Source organism: Melozone crissalis, unplaced genomic scaffold, assembly GCF_028551555.1.
Source record: "Melozone crissalis strain CALT ecotype California unplaced genomic scaffold, PUWL_Pcris_2 ptg000013l_1, whole genome shotgun sequence".
Classification (NCBI taxonomy): Eukaryota; Metazoa; Chordata; class Aves; order Passeriformes; family Passerellidae; genus Melozone; species Melozone crissalis.
In genome coordinates, this window is record NW_026535791.1 from 31,397,683 (window position 1) to 31,414,598 (window position 16,916).

Below are 16,916 nucleotides of genomic sequence, written 5' to 3' on the forward strand. Positions count from 1 at the left end.
TCTATCCACTTAAATGTATATCTGAATATGACTTATTCTACTGATTCCATCTGTTATCTCTTCAAAAGTAGCAAATGAAGGTCATTCTTAACTGAGCAGATTCACGACCATGAGGAAATAATAAAAAGAATTTACCTCCGTTATTCATCTGTTATAGGCACATGATGGTTAGTTAAAAAAAATCACATTTTCCCCTCTAAACCCTATGAAATTCAACTTATACAGTGAAATTGGTTTCCCCAGCAGTTGTTCACACAGCAACCATGTCCTTTTTTGGAGAAAATAAACTGTTTCCTGAGAGCAAACCTGAAAAGTCAATTACAGTTTATGAGTTAAGCACTTAAATGTTTTCTTGACTCATTTAGTTTGAAATGTGGAAGAAAGTTTTTCTTAAACAGCTACTGATTTCAGAAGGAGCTAAGTTTCCTAAATACAAGCTAGACACCCAACAATCATTGTAGAAATGACCACAAGGGCCATTTTCTAAGACAATAATATTTCATATTTTATGTTCTTAATTAGGGAAGCTTGAAAAATTAACTAATTCCCTTTCCCAAACAAAAGGAGACATAATAAAATTATAAAAAGCTGGAAGCTAGAAACATCTTGGGAAGGGATTAATTTATCTGGGACAGACAGTTTGAAAGCAGCATTTGGAACCAATCTCCAGAGGGATGGAGAATTTACTAATGAGCACTAAATATTCATAAATGTGTGATTATGGACATTGTAGTCAATGAGTGTCCATGTATTTTACATATAACTAAGTTCTCATGCAAGCAGAAAATAGGAAAGTATCCCAGATTTAGTGTTTCTCTGCTATCTAGGATGTAAAGAAAAAGAGCTGTTAGAGCTTGCATAGTTAGAAATTCCCATTGTTTAACAGCAGGTCCTATTCCTGGGGCAGGAACTTCAAACCGTGGAGAGACAGGATGATTGTTTTCTTTATGTTTTACATGTGCATTGTTTGCTTCCCTGCCCTTAGGGAAGGCAATCTTCCATCCATCTCAACAGCTATTGTTTGTCAAGATTTAGGATTCCCTCCCTAGCCTGCAAATATGATATGAGAAAGTAACATTCTGAAGGGAACGTCAGTTGGGTTGTTTCCGTTCTTTTTAGTTATATTGTATTAGGGCAGTTTGCTGTCCTGAAATACTCGTATATTTGGGACACTTCTGTTTATTCTTAAAGGGACACTGAAGATGCTCAGCGCTCTTTAGGACATACTAGTGTCTAAATTGCATACTAAATGCAATTAGTATATAAATTTAAATTATAAATGCATTCTGAATTCTGGTTTTTATGACATTGACTGAATCTGTTCCAGTTCTTCTTGGCAACTGCCTGGATTATGTTGTTTAAATGTGGTTTTCTTCCTATCCCTGTATCAAAACCTTGTTCATCCTGGCCCTCGTTTGTGCTTCTTTGTGCCACAGCACCTCTTTCATCATTGCACTTACAAAAAAAGATTAAACTATTCCAGGAAGTGGGAGAGTAATGCAATTGAATGGATATTTAGGAGGCCTGGATGTGCATGAATTGGCTCTCAGTAAATAGTTTGGCCCTATGCCTTTAGTCTTTAAAGCAAATTAAATCCTGAATGGCATTTCTCCAGGAAACATGCTTGATGGATTCCAAATCCCAAATATTAAACATAGGCTGAATCTCTGAAGTAATTTTTTTCCTTCATAAATAATTTTAGGAGGTAAAACCATTCTTTTCAATAGACAACTAAGGTTGCAGTGCTCTCCTAGCCCAGAAATCTAAAATGCTGGACTGAAACTATGCTAAAAATTGATGATTCAGAACTGTAAGGAATTATTTACTGCGCTCACCACTGACTGGTGACACTATTAGGCTTCTGTAGTTGAAACACAAACAAACAGAATAGACAGAAATATATTTTTGTAATTGAATTCATACCTTAAAGTCATCTCAAAACTTGCCACAGGATTTCTCAATATATATGGGTTTAAGTATTCTAAATAATTTTTTAGAGAAGCAAGAGTCAAGAGCTTTTATGCAAGAGACCTACTGTAAGAGACCGGCCCTAAGAACATTTTGTCTTAGAGTTGAAATTACTTGCTAAAGGGATCAAATATTCTATGTCTTTTATGAACTTGAGTGGTGAAAAAAGCCTGTTATTATTTGAGTTTTCTCTATTGAATGTGTGACCTTTTAAATATGACAGAGTTGGTTGGCCCACACCTTAGCTGGAGCCATTTTCAGGAAATTTGTGTAATATTCTTACTCTATAATAATTCTGTGTTTATATAGGTATAACTCATGAGCAGGAGCTCTGGACCAGAAAAAAATCATAAGCAACTGAGGACATATTAAATATCAGAAAATAATTTGACAGCTAATTTCATTTAGTCAGTACATTTGAAAACCATTGAATAAAGGTTAAATTAACATATAATTTCTTAGCAAAGTAGTACTTCCTAATATCACTGACTAGTTTGTAAGTGTAGCCTATTTTTTTTCTGAAATCAAAATACTAAGATTTGAAGACAGAAATGGAATAACAAATATATTTTCAAGTTTATATGTCCAGCACTTCAAAAGAAGTAATGGAATTTACTTTGCCTCCTTTTTTTTCTCTAAAACATTTTTCCTATAAATGTAATTCAGAAGAGCTGCAAAGACTTCTCTTACCTGTTAAAACACTATAGTCTTACACACAATGTACAAGCAAAATGATGATTTGTTTTTTCTGTCATGTAAAATTCAGATGACAGATTTGGTTAGGTTTGGGATAGAAATCTCACTAGAAATCTCTTCCTTATCCCACTGCAGTAGTGGAATAGAAGTCTAGCTGAACAATGAAATAGTTCTTCACCCCTGAACTAAGAGTCGACTGTTGCCAAAAGATGACAGAATCAAAAACTTGGTGATGTGGGAAGTGGAGAATGTGAAACACTCTTTTTGTGGGCACTCACCAGTTACAGCAGGTCAATATGAAGGTATCTGCATCCTGCATGAAAGTGCTAATTAAAGGAGGAAGTGTAAGGAGAGGGCCTGCTTCTCTAAGGGTACCTGGTCAAAGGAGCCACAAAAGAAGAATATACAGAGAGAAACCTGACCAATATGCAGTAATGTAGATGGTGAAGACAGCAAACCCGATCAATCACACAAACTGGGAAGGGTATGTAGGTTGTGAAGGTGTTTATTTTTTTCAGTCGGAAGGATAAGGAAAGGGAGAGAGACAAAACATGGAGATACATAAACCCTGGCAAATGAGCATTAACAAACAATAATCAAGGACAAACCTGGCCAGTCGTTCTAATTGATGGACTACCAAGAAAGAGCAGACAAAGCAGGAACCTGCAAAGAGGCTAAGCCACTAGCCACCATGTGTGAGAAGTTGTGGCAGAAAAGGGGAAACAACCCTTGTTCTTAGAAGAGGGAAAAGGAAGGCCTGAGGAACACTCCAGTCAGTCTCAACTCTGTGACCAGCAAGATCATGGAGCAGATTCTCCAGGAAACTGTGCTAATGAGGAGATGATTTGGAACATGGCTTCACTAAGCACAAACCAGTACTTAAAAGTGGCCTATGAGAAAGCTGGGGAGGGACTTTCTACAAGGACATCTAGCGACAGGACAAGATGTAATGGCTTTAGGCTGAAAGAGGGTAGATTTAGATTAGGTGTTAGGAGAAAATTCTTTGCTGCGAGGGTAATTGGATACTGGAATGGGTTGCCCAGAGAGGTAGTGGGTGCCCTGTCCCTGGAAGTATTTAGGGCCAGTTTGAAGGGGACTTGGAGAAACCTGGTCTCATGGAAAGAATTCTTGCCTGTGGCACTGGAGGTTGGAGCTAGATTATCTTTAAAGGTCCCTTCCAGTGTAGAGCATGCTATGATTTTATGCATCCTATGATTTTATGAAACAAACAACATATCTGGGGCTGGTTTTTTCCTATGTTTCTTCATTTTGTTACCATTGTTGCAGAAAAACAGTGTGAATTTACCCATTGTGCAGGTTCTTGGGTTGGTATTCTGCTTTTTACTTTAATTCCTGAAAAAAAGAACATCTGGAGAGTTACAGATTCGGATGTCTCATCTCAATGCTAGTACAAAATTCATTTAGAGGATAATTAAAGTGAGGTGCAATACAATCTGACTCAGTGCATAGGTACAAATTCATACGTGTGAAATTGATGCCTTTTTAACCCATAAGAGGTTACTAAAAATTAATAAACAATAGATTTATATCACACTAATTGATGTAATTTATGTCTCTTTTTCTGGCAATGGGGTACATAAAAGTTCATTACAGTCAAGGAATAGCTATAAGACAAAATGCTAAGTCTTGTCACAGATTTTTAAACTGGTTAATCAGTAAGAAAGGAATCACAAGGACTGTTCCCAGGGCTATCAGGTACAATATCTGATCAGGCAATAAACCACTGATTTATATTTAACACATTCTTTAAAGTTAGCAAGTGTTGTTATTCATATTTCACAATCAGGAAACTGAAATAGAGTGCTATGTCAAATTCAGCTCTTGATAGCTATGAAAAGTGGGACAAGTCACACTTTTACAGTTTTTTCTCTCTCTGACAACAGACGTAAAGCTGAGACAGCAAAAATTTGCGGAAATTATCCACCTTAAGACTAGTTTGATAATGAAAAGGGAAATATGCATATTTTCACTCCTTGTACTTTGAAACTAAGTAAATCAAATAAAGATTTTTTTTAGGCAATACCAGGACAAAAGCTGAAATATTTCAGAAACAACCTGAAAATTTCAGCACATTTGACATTTAACAATGGTGTGATGTTAATATCTATTTTATTTTATTTGAAAGTATGGTCTGCCCTAAAAAAAAAAAAGCCATAAATATTTTTAGCAATTAGAAGTCAGTAACAAAATGTCTGATTCAGATTCAAACCTCAGCACTTCTCGTCAGAGTTAGAATATTACACAACATGAGCCATACAATCTAAGCCACATCTGCCAGCTTAGAAATTTGCTGTGTCCAATATGCCTGCGGAGTAAAACCTATCAGATTAATTTTGTGTATATTTTAATTTCTCTGTTTCTTGGTAATTTCCAATCATATTTCTGCCACCTAATCTTTATTTGGCAAATAATTATAATTTTTATTAGTGTGAAGCACTAAACTTCAAGCTCACATCTGGCCATATCAGGTCATGCTGGAGCCTTTGCTGATTTGAAATGGTCCTGGAAAGCACTTTGCAGATGAAAAGGCTCAGCTGCTAGCACTTTAGTTATACAACCTTCATCAGATCTGGTATTTGAAAAATAGACAGTTATTATTTTCTTCTTTTTTTATGGTTTGTTTTTTTTTTTTTTTTTTTTTTTTTTTTCTGATGGACTCTGCTATTATCCAGAAATGCTACTAGGATTTTCTGTAGTAGTGTATCTACTGTCAGCTCATGATCTGCTCATGATCTGTTTACAGATTTTATAGGGGATAATAAATTGGCTTCTAAAGGGTTTCTCACTCAACAATAGTTACCCACCTGTTGATCCCAGGTTTCTTTAATAGTTTATTGCCAAACATTCACCTGTAAATAAAAAATTCTTTGGTTAGTTCTCTCAAACCTAAATCCACCAATTCTTCATGATACCAGTATAGAAAGATGCCATAATGTGTTCCTGAAACCAGTGTTTTTCTGTGCTGTGATTTTTCTGATTGTGATTTTATTTCAGCGGGCTGTATCCTAAAAAAGGGCTAGCATAGATAACAAATGCCTCCTTCATCCCTTGTGCTGAGTTATTTGAATTGCATGGATAAAATAGGTCTGAATACTTTTGTATTTGAAAACAGTTCTCACAAATATATTTTGTCTGCTACAAAAAAGGGCTATGGTAATCTTTGACACTTACTGCTTGATTTTACAGGCAGGGAAGTTGTGGAGGCTACTACTCGTTACAACACCTGTTACGGAGCATAAAACAAATAAAAATTATTCACAGTAAATGAGAAAGGTTATGATGGAAAACTCCCACTGAATAAGAATATTATATAACTATCTCTATAGTCAGGATATTTGAGGCAAGATGGGAAGGTCAGCTATTCTGTTGTTACTGGTCTTGAATTTGCTATGTAGTTCCTCATTTGGTGCATGTTTGTTTGGTTCATATATGGTTTATAGTCTTCGGGTCTCCAGTATAATCCTGTGCCCTTTTTGTTATTGTCCCATAACATTACTTACCCTGCATCCCAGGGCTCCATTCTCAAAGCCCTTTCTGTCTTACCAGGCTTTTTTGCATCCAAACTACATATTTAAGTCAACAGTGAATATTTCCATCCACATAAGTCATCAGTGCGTTACTATTACTATAAACATTGGGGTTATGCCACAAAATTTTACAAGGCTGAGCAAAGTGAAATTAATGAGTTAATAAGTACTTGGTCATCAGAAAATTGTCATTACACTTAAACAAATTAAAAGCTATGCTCCAGGCAGGCCAAGGGGAGCTCCGGTGCAGCCTGATGAGCCTTGACCCAGTTGGTGCAGAGCCTTTGGCTTGTAATTAGCAATAGCAGTGCTGTATCTGTGGAGCTAAATGGCTCCAGGGCAAGGTGACACCATCTGGCTTGCTCCTCTCTACTCTAGGACCAGCTTGTTGGCTTTTTCCCAAACCCTTAACGCTTGATTCTGAGCCTAGTCGTGGTGCTCAGTGGTAACATACTCAAAGAACACATTGCCATTGTGTTTGAGTGTGTCTTTCAGCTCAAAGTATTCAAAAGAATTTGAGGTCCAACGGAGACATCCATTCTTTAGTTCAAAATTCAGCATGAATACTGCTCTGTGCCATGGGGTGTGGCCTTACCTTGAGGAAGGACATTTTGAGCAAAGCCTAAGTATTGGAGGAAAGAAAAGAATGAGGGGGGGTCCATTTTCCTCTGCTTTTGAGGGCAACCATGGACTCCCCATTAATGTATTATGCTTTATCCTTAAAAGAGTTATTTCGGAAAGGGGTGGTTAGCTAAGAAATCAGGAAGAAAATTAATGTTCAATCAGTGCCAATGATAAGGGATGAATGCTCAAGCTTGTTTGACTGAGTAGATGTATCCATAAGTATCAATGTAAGTCCAGGTATTTTGATTAGAACTGAAGTTTTGAAAGTGTCTGAGACATATAGTCGACACTTTATTGCTCTTTCCATCATTTAACACCTTTTTCAGACAAGCAGTGCCACATATTCTATATATTTAGCGTATCAAATGGGACAGTGTTATTAAAATTACCCATACATTCCTATTTAGAGGTCCATAAATAATTTCAGTTATTGATTTTAATGGTATACCTGTTCCAACTGCTTCATTTCCATTAATTATTCATTAATATGCTTGGATTTCCTGCTGATACCAGCTGAATGAATGAAGAATATTTCCTATAACATTGCAAAATAATCTGGAAGACAAAAAAAGTGTGTATATATTTTTTTCCATTTTAATAAATGCAGTCTTGTTAAATACATTATATTAGAGGAACTGATAGGACTCTATCAAATGGGTAAGTGTAGATGCATTGTCTTTTATTATTCTATTAATTTTAATAGCGATATGACAATCTGTTTTAAAGGAATGACATTGGTTAGCACTCTGATAAAAAGGCCTTTCTTTTAGAATTGCTTAAGAACATTTGGAAGGCCACAGAAGCTCAGAGATTAAAAAATAAAATTAGATGTGGGAGTGTCCTGAGATGTATATCTTGAAGAATTTGAAAGACAAAAACTTCTTAGCAGTTAAAGATAATTGCACTGCAGGAAATGCTGGGATAAAATCCCCCCAAAAATTAATCTAAGGAAACACTAAGAACTGGGTTGCCTTTTGCAGTATCCTAATTCTTCAATCACTCAGATTTAATCGCTTTTGCCATCTCTCCCACATCTTTTGTAGATATGTAGCTATGCATTTTCCACCAAGAGCAGGAAAGGGTCTCCAGGTGTAGATGTGCAAGATAGCTCTCAGGTAGAGTGCAATAGGCACTGTGAGACACTAGAAAGGAATACATCCCCTCACCTGCCCCTGCTTCTAACAAGGTAGGTGCGATAAAAAGTACACTAGCATATGGGGGTAAAAACAAGATCATGAATCTGTCACCTGCTTGGAAGCCAGCAAAAATCGGAACATTTTAAGCCAAGACAGGGGAACTGAGGGGTTTGGGAATAGACTTGACAGAATCATTTTAATTGGCATGCCTTAAAACCAACATTTCTGAAGTACAGTCAGAATAGCTGTCTAAACTAACATCATAGTTCAGCATTAAATCAAACTACTCACAAATCCCTAATGACACTTGTCATTTTTGTAGTGTGGCCAGTTAGTTATTTTCACAAAGAATGTCAATCTACAAAGAAAACCCAATTTCCTTATTGAAGGAATCAATGATCAAAACTTTTTGGCTTATCTTAAACAGGAATTTTGATTAGGTTAAAGAAATGGTTTGACATATAAGGTTATCAAACCATCTGCCTGAAAATTATTTCAGGGGTTGGTTTTACTCTTTATTGAATCAAATAATATGTACAAACTGGCTGCTTTTCTCTACTCTAGTACACATATTGTTGCTAAAATGATTTTTGCTACATATATTTGTAGCTCTGTAGACTATTGTTGTGCAGTTATACAGTTCCTAGCTAACTCCAGTATTTTTCCTTCCCTGATAGACAGAAAGACAAAACACATACCAAAAGGCTCCTATCCCATCTTGCTGCTTCTGGGAACTAAGGTTAAAACAGCTTCTCAAGACACTTTCTCATAAAGTAAGTACAGCCATTATAGCAAGCAGCAAGAAAGGGGAGTTCCAGAGGAAGACGAGGCAAGGGACTAACTGCCTTATTACTTCTGCTTCTAATTGGAAATTCTTGTCAATTATGCTAACTTGCTAAACTTATAAAACTGTATTTGCCCTATGTGGGGTGGGCATTTTTCCATATCTGCCTTCGGAGGCCTCCAATTGAAGACCATCTTTTATATTGCCTCCTATACTAATCGTCTTGAAAGTGTGTTGTTTTGTTTCTAGATCTTTAAGATATCAATATGGTTGTTATTTTCATGAAGTCAAATTAAAACACAAAGAATTTGTTAAATTTCTTTGTAAATTTCAGAAAACAACATAACATTTTAAATCTGGAATGCATTCTTTTCAATAAATTTTACAGTCTGCTTTTTGGTATAATTATTTACCATATACACCATATGGAACACAACAGCTATCAATCTTTCCCATAATACTTTAGCACATTTACCCAAAAGTCATGCCCAAAATAGTAAGGCTAATATTAGGATACAGGAAATTAATTTGCATAAAATCCGGCAGTGCAAGAAGCACACTGTATTATCCTAACTAACAGAGATCTTACTGATTTACTCTTTTGGTGTATATATTTTATTATAATATATTTTTTAAGATTTAAATTTTGACAATCCTTTCTCTCATATATTTCTTATGAAGTAGTGAGTTTGCCAGGTACATTGCAGTGATGAATGATCTTACAAATATACTTCTCCAATGAGCTGCTGATTCATAAAAGTGAAATATTTTTTTCAGTAATCTCACAGGATTTCTTTTCCTGCTATATGTTGTTATTTAAAACATTGTAACTTCTAGTGATTTTTATTGCAATGCAGTACAGGCAGCTGTATGTGAGGACATTTTAGTAATGAACATCATGATCATCTTTCACTGAAAGAAAGGAGGCTATCAGGAAGCTGCCTCTGACCATCATTAGACTGAATTAAGTTTGCATTTACTGTGAAGAAAGAAAATGTCCTTAATCCACTAATTCATCATAAACATCTCTATTAACTAATCCTCTCAAACTGTAGCAAATGCCATGCTACTTCATAACATCATGCATTTCATGCTCAGGATAATATTTCTGATTTGGAGAAAGCTTTAGCATCTATCTATACCATTCACCGAAGTGTCTTGCAATGCTTTTGGTGGTACTAAAACATACTTGGGTTTTTTGTTGGGATTTGGGAGGGACAGTTGTTGGTGGGTATATTTGAGGTGTTAGGTGCTCCCCTCCCTTTGACTTGGCACAATTTTGCTTGATTTATTTAAATCCTATATCATTGTTTTTCACGTGAGTTAGATCCCGGCAAATTCTAAACATTAAGCAATCTGAACTGGTTTATATATACACAAAACATTTGGAAGTCATTACACTTCTCAGTATTTCCACAGCTCTGTAAATGGCATTATTTAATATATTGCTTTTCATAACGCATGCATTGAAATGATTCACATTGAAATTATTTATCTTATGGTCAGCAAAGGTAGTATTCTATGAAAAATTTGGAAAATATGTGATGTGAGCAACAGTATTTACATAAATGCAGTTGGTGCTTGTGCTGCCGTTCCGAGTCACTGCTGTGCTACTGGGGGGAAGAAATGGTTCTGCTGAGCATGGCATAGATGTGACCCCACGTGAGGTGACCCAAGGCCCCTCCTTTCCTTGAACCAGGGTGAAACCCTCCTGTTTATTTTCCTGGGTTGCTGAGTCTTAAAGAGACACTACAACAGGTTGCAGATGATGTACAGAAAATATTAAATATAATACACACATTTTTGGGTCCCCTAGGTCTCATAGGACAAGCGACAGCTATGTCCTGGGTGCATCAGGTCCATCACAAGCTGGACAAAGATCTGACTCTGCTGATCTACTCGGCACTGGTGTGGCCTCACCTCAAGTCCTGTGTGCAGTTTTGGGCACCACAACACAAGAAGAACATCAAAGTATTAGAGCACGCCCAGAGGAAAATAATCAAGGTGTTGAAAGGCCGCAAGGGAAAGAGTTATGAGCAGCTGGTAATGTCACTTGGCTTGTTCAGCTTTGGGAAGAGAAGGTTGAGAGCTGACCTCATCACACACTACAGTTTCTTGAAGGAGGGCACTGTAGAGTAATGTGCTGATCTACTTTCTTCGGTCATTGGTGATAGGACACAAAGAAATGGAATGAAGCTATCTCAGAGGAAGTTCAGATTTGACATTGAGAAAAGATTCCTCCCTAAAAGGGTGGTCATCACTACAACAGGCTTCCCACAGAAGAGGTTTGTCATGGTAAAGAGAATGTCAGAGCCCAAGAAGCCCTTAGTCAACAATGCCCTTAGCCATATAATTTATTTTTTTAGGTAGTCCTGTGATAAGTCGGGAGCTAGGCTAGAAGACCCTTAATAGTCCTTCCAACTTAAGATCTTCATATGATTTTATGAAACTTATCATAAACTAAGGGCCATTTTCAACAGATATTTTTCATAAACATCCCTATCTTCTGGAAACAGTTTCGTAGTTTGTGTGCAGACCAATCCATGCTGAAAGAAACAAAGATCTGCGCTGAACGAATTTATTTTATTATCAGAGACTCAGCTGATTTCACTTAGCTTGTCTGTTACAGATGTCCTAGCCAAAACAATCCTATCCAAACACAGAATACTATAATAATTAAAGTCTTCTCAGCTAATGTTAGTCAGCTAGGATGGGATTCCTTTGCCTAAAGATAAATATCTACTGCAAATTGAGATGTCCTACCATATTCTGGGTGGTCTTCCACTGTCATGCCAGAAGGATGGAGTTCTATCTGTTTTGTGTCTCATGCGTCCTATGTGGCTGTCTCAGATATTGTAGAACTTCTAAGGGGGAGTAAGTTTAGGCAAGTAAATTACAGACTTACGGTAACTGAGTAGCTTCGTAGAATCCAAATACTCAGACTCAATTAATTGTTCACAGGTAGGAGTCTTGCCCCTTGTGAAATATTCTAACTAATCAAAGCTTTTGAAAAGGACTGAAAGATTTCCCAGAGCATGTCCAAGAGACCTCTTCACACAGTAGATATATAAACTTGAGCAACTGAATGAAGTCCTAATGACTGGAAATCCAGTGACTAAATGAGAATCAAAATGCTGAATGTGCATGTAGATATCTAAAATTAGGAGAAAGTTGAGTCCTATCGATATTCTGAGCCACCTATTTGGGATACCTGTATAATCAGTGGAGACATTCTGGCATCTGGCATTGCACCTCTCTTAGGGATTCGTCTATTTCAGCAACTGTTTGGAAGTGCTTCTGCATGCTGACTAGAATGTGGAAGAAGAAATCTAGCTAAGATTAATGAGCTGGGAGATTGAATCTCACTTCAAGTGCCTAAGGAAGTGTGGGCCTTTCAAAATCTAGGGTTTAATTACCTAAACACAGGGCCCAATTGTATTTGCTATGCCCTAGGACATACATATAATGCACAAGACCTAACTGAATATTTCTGAATGGGCAGGTGGCAAGCAAGATACCCCAGGTTATCCTAAATTTCATTAGATGTCAATATTAAGGCATCTGAACTGATTTTCTACAGTCAATTTAAAATCAGATGTCCTCATGAAACTAGAAAGTTATGGCATAGATATAACTAAATAGTCCTTACCTATTTTAACAAGTTTCAGGGTATGTCACACCAAAAATATTTTTCCTTTTGCATTTAACTAGTTATTCTGATTGATACTTGTGGAGCCTACTTGATCATCTTTCAGGTTTCAGCTTATGAGTGTTTATTCTCATAATGCATAGGAATATTTATTGTCCTTTTAGAAAGTAGTCACTTTTTGTAGTATAGTTTGGGAAGGAATTATGTACAAAATACAATTGGCAGTCTAGGTAATTACTTTTTATGTTCTTTAAATAAACCAAAATCATTTTCATTTTTCAATTTGATTTAATCCTATTTATTAATTTGTAACAGAAAATTCTTTTGTGATTAGTTATAGCATTTCTCATTATTCTACTCATGCTCCCTCCCTTCCTCCCTCCTCATGTTCCCTCCCTTCTTCCTCCTTCCCTTCCTTCCTCCCTCCCTTCTTCAAAGAGCTGTCCTTAAAAGCTCTGGTGACATAAGAACAGAGCTATGACTCCCTTGCCACTTTTCCTTTCTATTTGAAATAAAAGCAAATGGTCTTTTTTCCTTTTTTCTTCTTTTTTTGGTTAACTTAGAGAAAATACTCATTTCAGAAAGTCCCTTCATCTAACATGGGGACATGTATAATACCAAAAACAGCTAATAAAGGATGTCAAGCCAACAGGAATAAAAGCAATAGAAAAATCAATTGAGATTGCTTCTGCATCTTCACACAGAACCCACAGGACAGAACATCCTTTTAAAAAAAGCTTAGTGAAGGTAACTTTCAGGTTTACTTAAAAAGCCTCAAGAATCCTTTCTATAAGAGTTTTAATGTTATTCTTTTTATAGCAGGAAACAAAATATTATATTATATTATATTATATTATATTATATTATATTATATTATATTCTGCACTATGCATTCATTTCACTATACAAATTCTTGTATATCTATATTCTGGTCACACATACACACATGCAAATCAACAGTGAACATGTAAATGCTTCCATTATGGCTTTTTTTCTGTACTCTACTCTATAAACAGTTCAAAAATAGAATGTTACCACATGCTTTATTCTCACAATGGTTCTTTGTAAACACCCTTTTGAAATGTTTTGAAGTGTATAGAACCTGAAACTATCGCTCTATCTACCTACCTACCTACCTACCTACCTACCTACCTACCTACCTACCTAATCTATCTAGAAATACATCCAAGATAAGTGGGAATATTCTATTACTGCTTTGTTCTTTGAATATAAGGTTCCTATTTACTTCCACATATTTCCTTCTCTCTTAATCATAAATTGCTAATGTCCACTGAAGTGCCAGAAGAACAGCTGTCATGAAGATTGAATACAGAAATAGATTTCCAAATTATATTGTTTCAAGATTCAGAATATTGTATTGCATAATAGCAGCCCACAAGTGGTCATTCTTAAGACAATTCAGCCTTTTTAATTACTCACTCATTTCTGGGTAATGCAGTGATAAGAAGCTTTTGCAGTTTACTATTGACATTGTGATCACTTTTAAAGAATTTGGAAATACAGGCTCACTTTTTAAATTTTGGCATGGAGATATAGCATAGCTAGTGATGTCTCTAAGACTAATAGTATAATGTAGCAATTATAGAAATTTCTTAAGGCTTTGGAGTAGTCCAGCTGTGTTCTGTATTTTTATTTTTGCTCTCTCATCAAAGCATCAAAACAAGACTATTTGTAGTTTCTGTGCTACAGAGTAGTCATTTGCTAGAACAGATAATGGCTCATATCATTTTTAGATAATTTTTCTGGTGAAAGTGCTGTAGCAGAAGCACTATGGCAAAAATTTGCATTGGTCTTTCTGTCCTCCTAGAACAGGAAAAAAATGCTTCCTATGCATGAAATTTCAGAAGGGCTAACTTACTAAATTTACTAATAACGAAATATGCAAGTTCTCTTTTCCAGTCATCAGGCCAAAGAAGAGAACTGTGCAGCACAGTGAGGCATAAACACTTTGAATAAGCTCTCTTTTGGCTGTTTTTCAAACTGCTAATTTCCTAAAAACTGGAAACATGTTCTACATTTGACTCATTCATCACACAAGAATGAAGTCTTGTAAAATTGTACCTAACAGACAAGAATACCACAGCTCACCATCAGAAGCCTGCTAGAAGTGAGCAACAGGCTTTTTAAGCAATCTCAAACACTCCCTCACAACAATTCCTTACAGGATTCACTCTGGTTTTAGACATTTCTGTAGGAGGCCATATTGAGAAAAAATAATATTTTTATAATTTGTATCAAAACAGCTACTACAAAGCACTTGTTTTTGAAATTCATTTTCTTCATTAGATTACATAAAGATGAACACTTCCTAGGCCTTTAAGTATTTTCTGGGAGGCTCAGGATAATACTGACCTCTCACAGAGGCTAACTCTAATTGATTATTTCTTGTAAGTAGAAGACACATAATTTTCTAAATTCTGAATACCTTTTATAAACCAAAAGGAGTCAAAAGCTCTGTAAATATATAATTCCTTCATATATTGGCAGTGGGCAGACCCACCACTCTTTTTTTCAAAAAGGCAATTATAGAAATCCGAAGTCCATCATTACATCTTAGTTATTTCCATGGAATATCTATATTACCAGTAAGATTTTGGGAATTCATAGTTCCCTTCTCTCTTTTTCTTTTTTGTTTTTTTGGTTTTTTGTTTGGTTTTTTTTTGTGTTTGTGCAGAGAAAAGTTTATCCATGGGGTTCAGACTTTTATTCAATAAAGATTTTGTCTGTGCTAGTTTCCACTTTTCTAGACAATGACAGAATAAGAACTCACATGTTGCAGTGCACAAATGATGAGGTTGAGTTTTGCCACAAGCTGGTAAGAAGTAATGAAATATAAATTAACAAATTCAGATGATCACAGCTAAACAAGTCTACGTCTAAGGTTGAGCATACACAAGTTTCTCAAGCAAACAAATCCTCACTTTGTGAAGAAAGCAAGCATTGTAAGGTGCATCTGTCAAGATAGGTCAATCAAGGCACAATTAGCTCTAATTAGCAATCCAACAGGCTATTAAAATTGTTTACCTTCTGTCGAGATAAGCACAAAAAAGGTACATAATTTTTCCCACTTGTGAAAACATCAAAGAAAAGTATTTCCGATCTGAACCATGAAACCAATTATAAATGAGGACAAGCACAGCAGTGACATCAACAGAATTTAGGAAACCATTTGTATTGCTAATTGCAGCATTTGAGCTAGCTGAGGGAGTATATAATGTTCTTCATATGGGGCTCAAAATAAAGGGTCCCAAAAAATTGGGACTTTTATTTAAAAAATCTCACAAGGACAGAGGAATTGAATGACAACTCTCAGGCTTTCTTAAAAGTTCTGCATTTATTTCAATTCTTATCTCAATGTCTGAGTAAAGAGGTAGAATGATAATTTTTTGCTGCAATTCAAGTACATAAATTAATAGCCTTGTTTTCAAAAGAATAGATCAATGGCTAGATCTTGTTCATTTTTTAAAAAAGCTAACATACAATAGAAAATTCAAATAGGAAATGAAAGGCTGAGAGAAATCTATAGCTTTCTCATCTCAGTTTTTTGAAATTATATTGTCTATACAGAGGAAAGCAAGTTTCATGAAAAGCAATGTACATGGATTTTACAAGTTAAAAGCCTACATACTACTTTGCATTAGAATTGAATTTAGGGAGCAAAAAAGTTTTAGCTTCTTTAATAAATGAGGAAGAAAGTGTTACACTGAATCCTGTTTTAGGAATCATAGATAATATCCTGCTCTGATAGACATTTTTCAGCTAAGAACCAACAACAATGTAGTTTGGAACAAGGTTTTTGTTCCAAAAATGAAGCAGCATGCCATATACTTTTTTTTTTTTTTTTGCTGGTTTATCTGATCTGCTAAATATGCTTTGGCACAACTGGCAAGAAAATTATTTTTGCAGTTATTTTAAAGATATCCATGAAACCACTTAAACTATAACTTAAACAGTATATCACATAAATAGCACTCCTCTGGATGCATTTAATGCACTTGAATATGTCCAGAGCAGGACAAGAAAGCTGGTGAAAGGGAAGGAAGACAGGTCCAGGGCGGAGCATCTGTAACTCTGGCTTTGTCTAGCTTGGAGAAAAGGACACTGAGTGTAGGAAGTGGAATTGCAGGTGTTAATCTCTTCTCCATGGAATCCACTGATAAGAAATCTAGGAATGGCTCAAAGCTGCATCGGGGGAGGTTCAGACTGAATATTAAAAGCATTCCTTTACCAAGAGGATGGTCAAACTCTGCAACAGGCTGCCTAAAGGGGTGGTAGATGCCCCAAATCTGTCATTGTTTGAGAGGTATTTGGACAATGCCCTTAATAATATGTTCTAAATTCTGGTTACCTCTGAAGTTTTCAGTAGCTGGACAAGATGACAATTGTAGGTTCCTTTCAACTGAAATACTTCTATTCTATTCTATTCTATTCTATTCTATTGAAATCCATTAGATTTTAATATTTTTTCAGGTAAGTGTAGAATCACCTAC

General features: G+C 35.8%; 1 long non-coding RNA gene across 1 annotated transcript in view; it reads right to left on the reverse strand.

The window, feature by feature from the left end:
• Positions 1-3,930: 3,930 nt before the first annotated feature.
• Positions 3,931-16,916, reverse strand: part of LOC128934220 (uncharacterized) — a 52,147-nt gene continuing 39,161 nt past the window's right edge. The window contains exons 2-4 of the long non-coding RNA XR_008482832.1: positions 7,285-7,391; positions 5,490-5,534; positions 3,931-4,017 (exon numbers count right to left, since the gene is read on the reverse strand). This is a non-coding gene — a long non-coding RNA (uncharacterized LOC128934220). The remainder of the gene's footprint in view (positions 4,018-5,489; positions 5,535-7,284; positions 7,392-16,916) is intronic.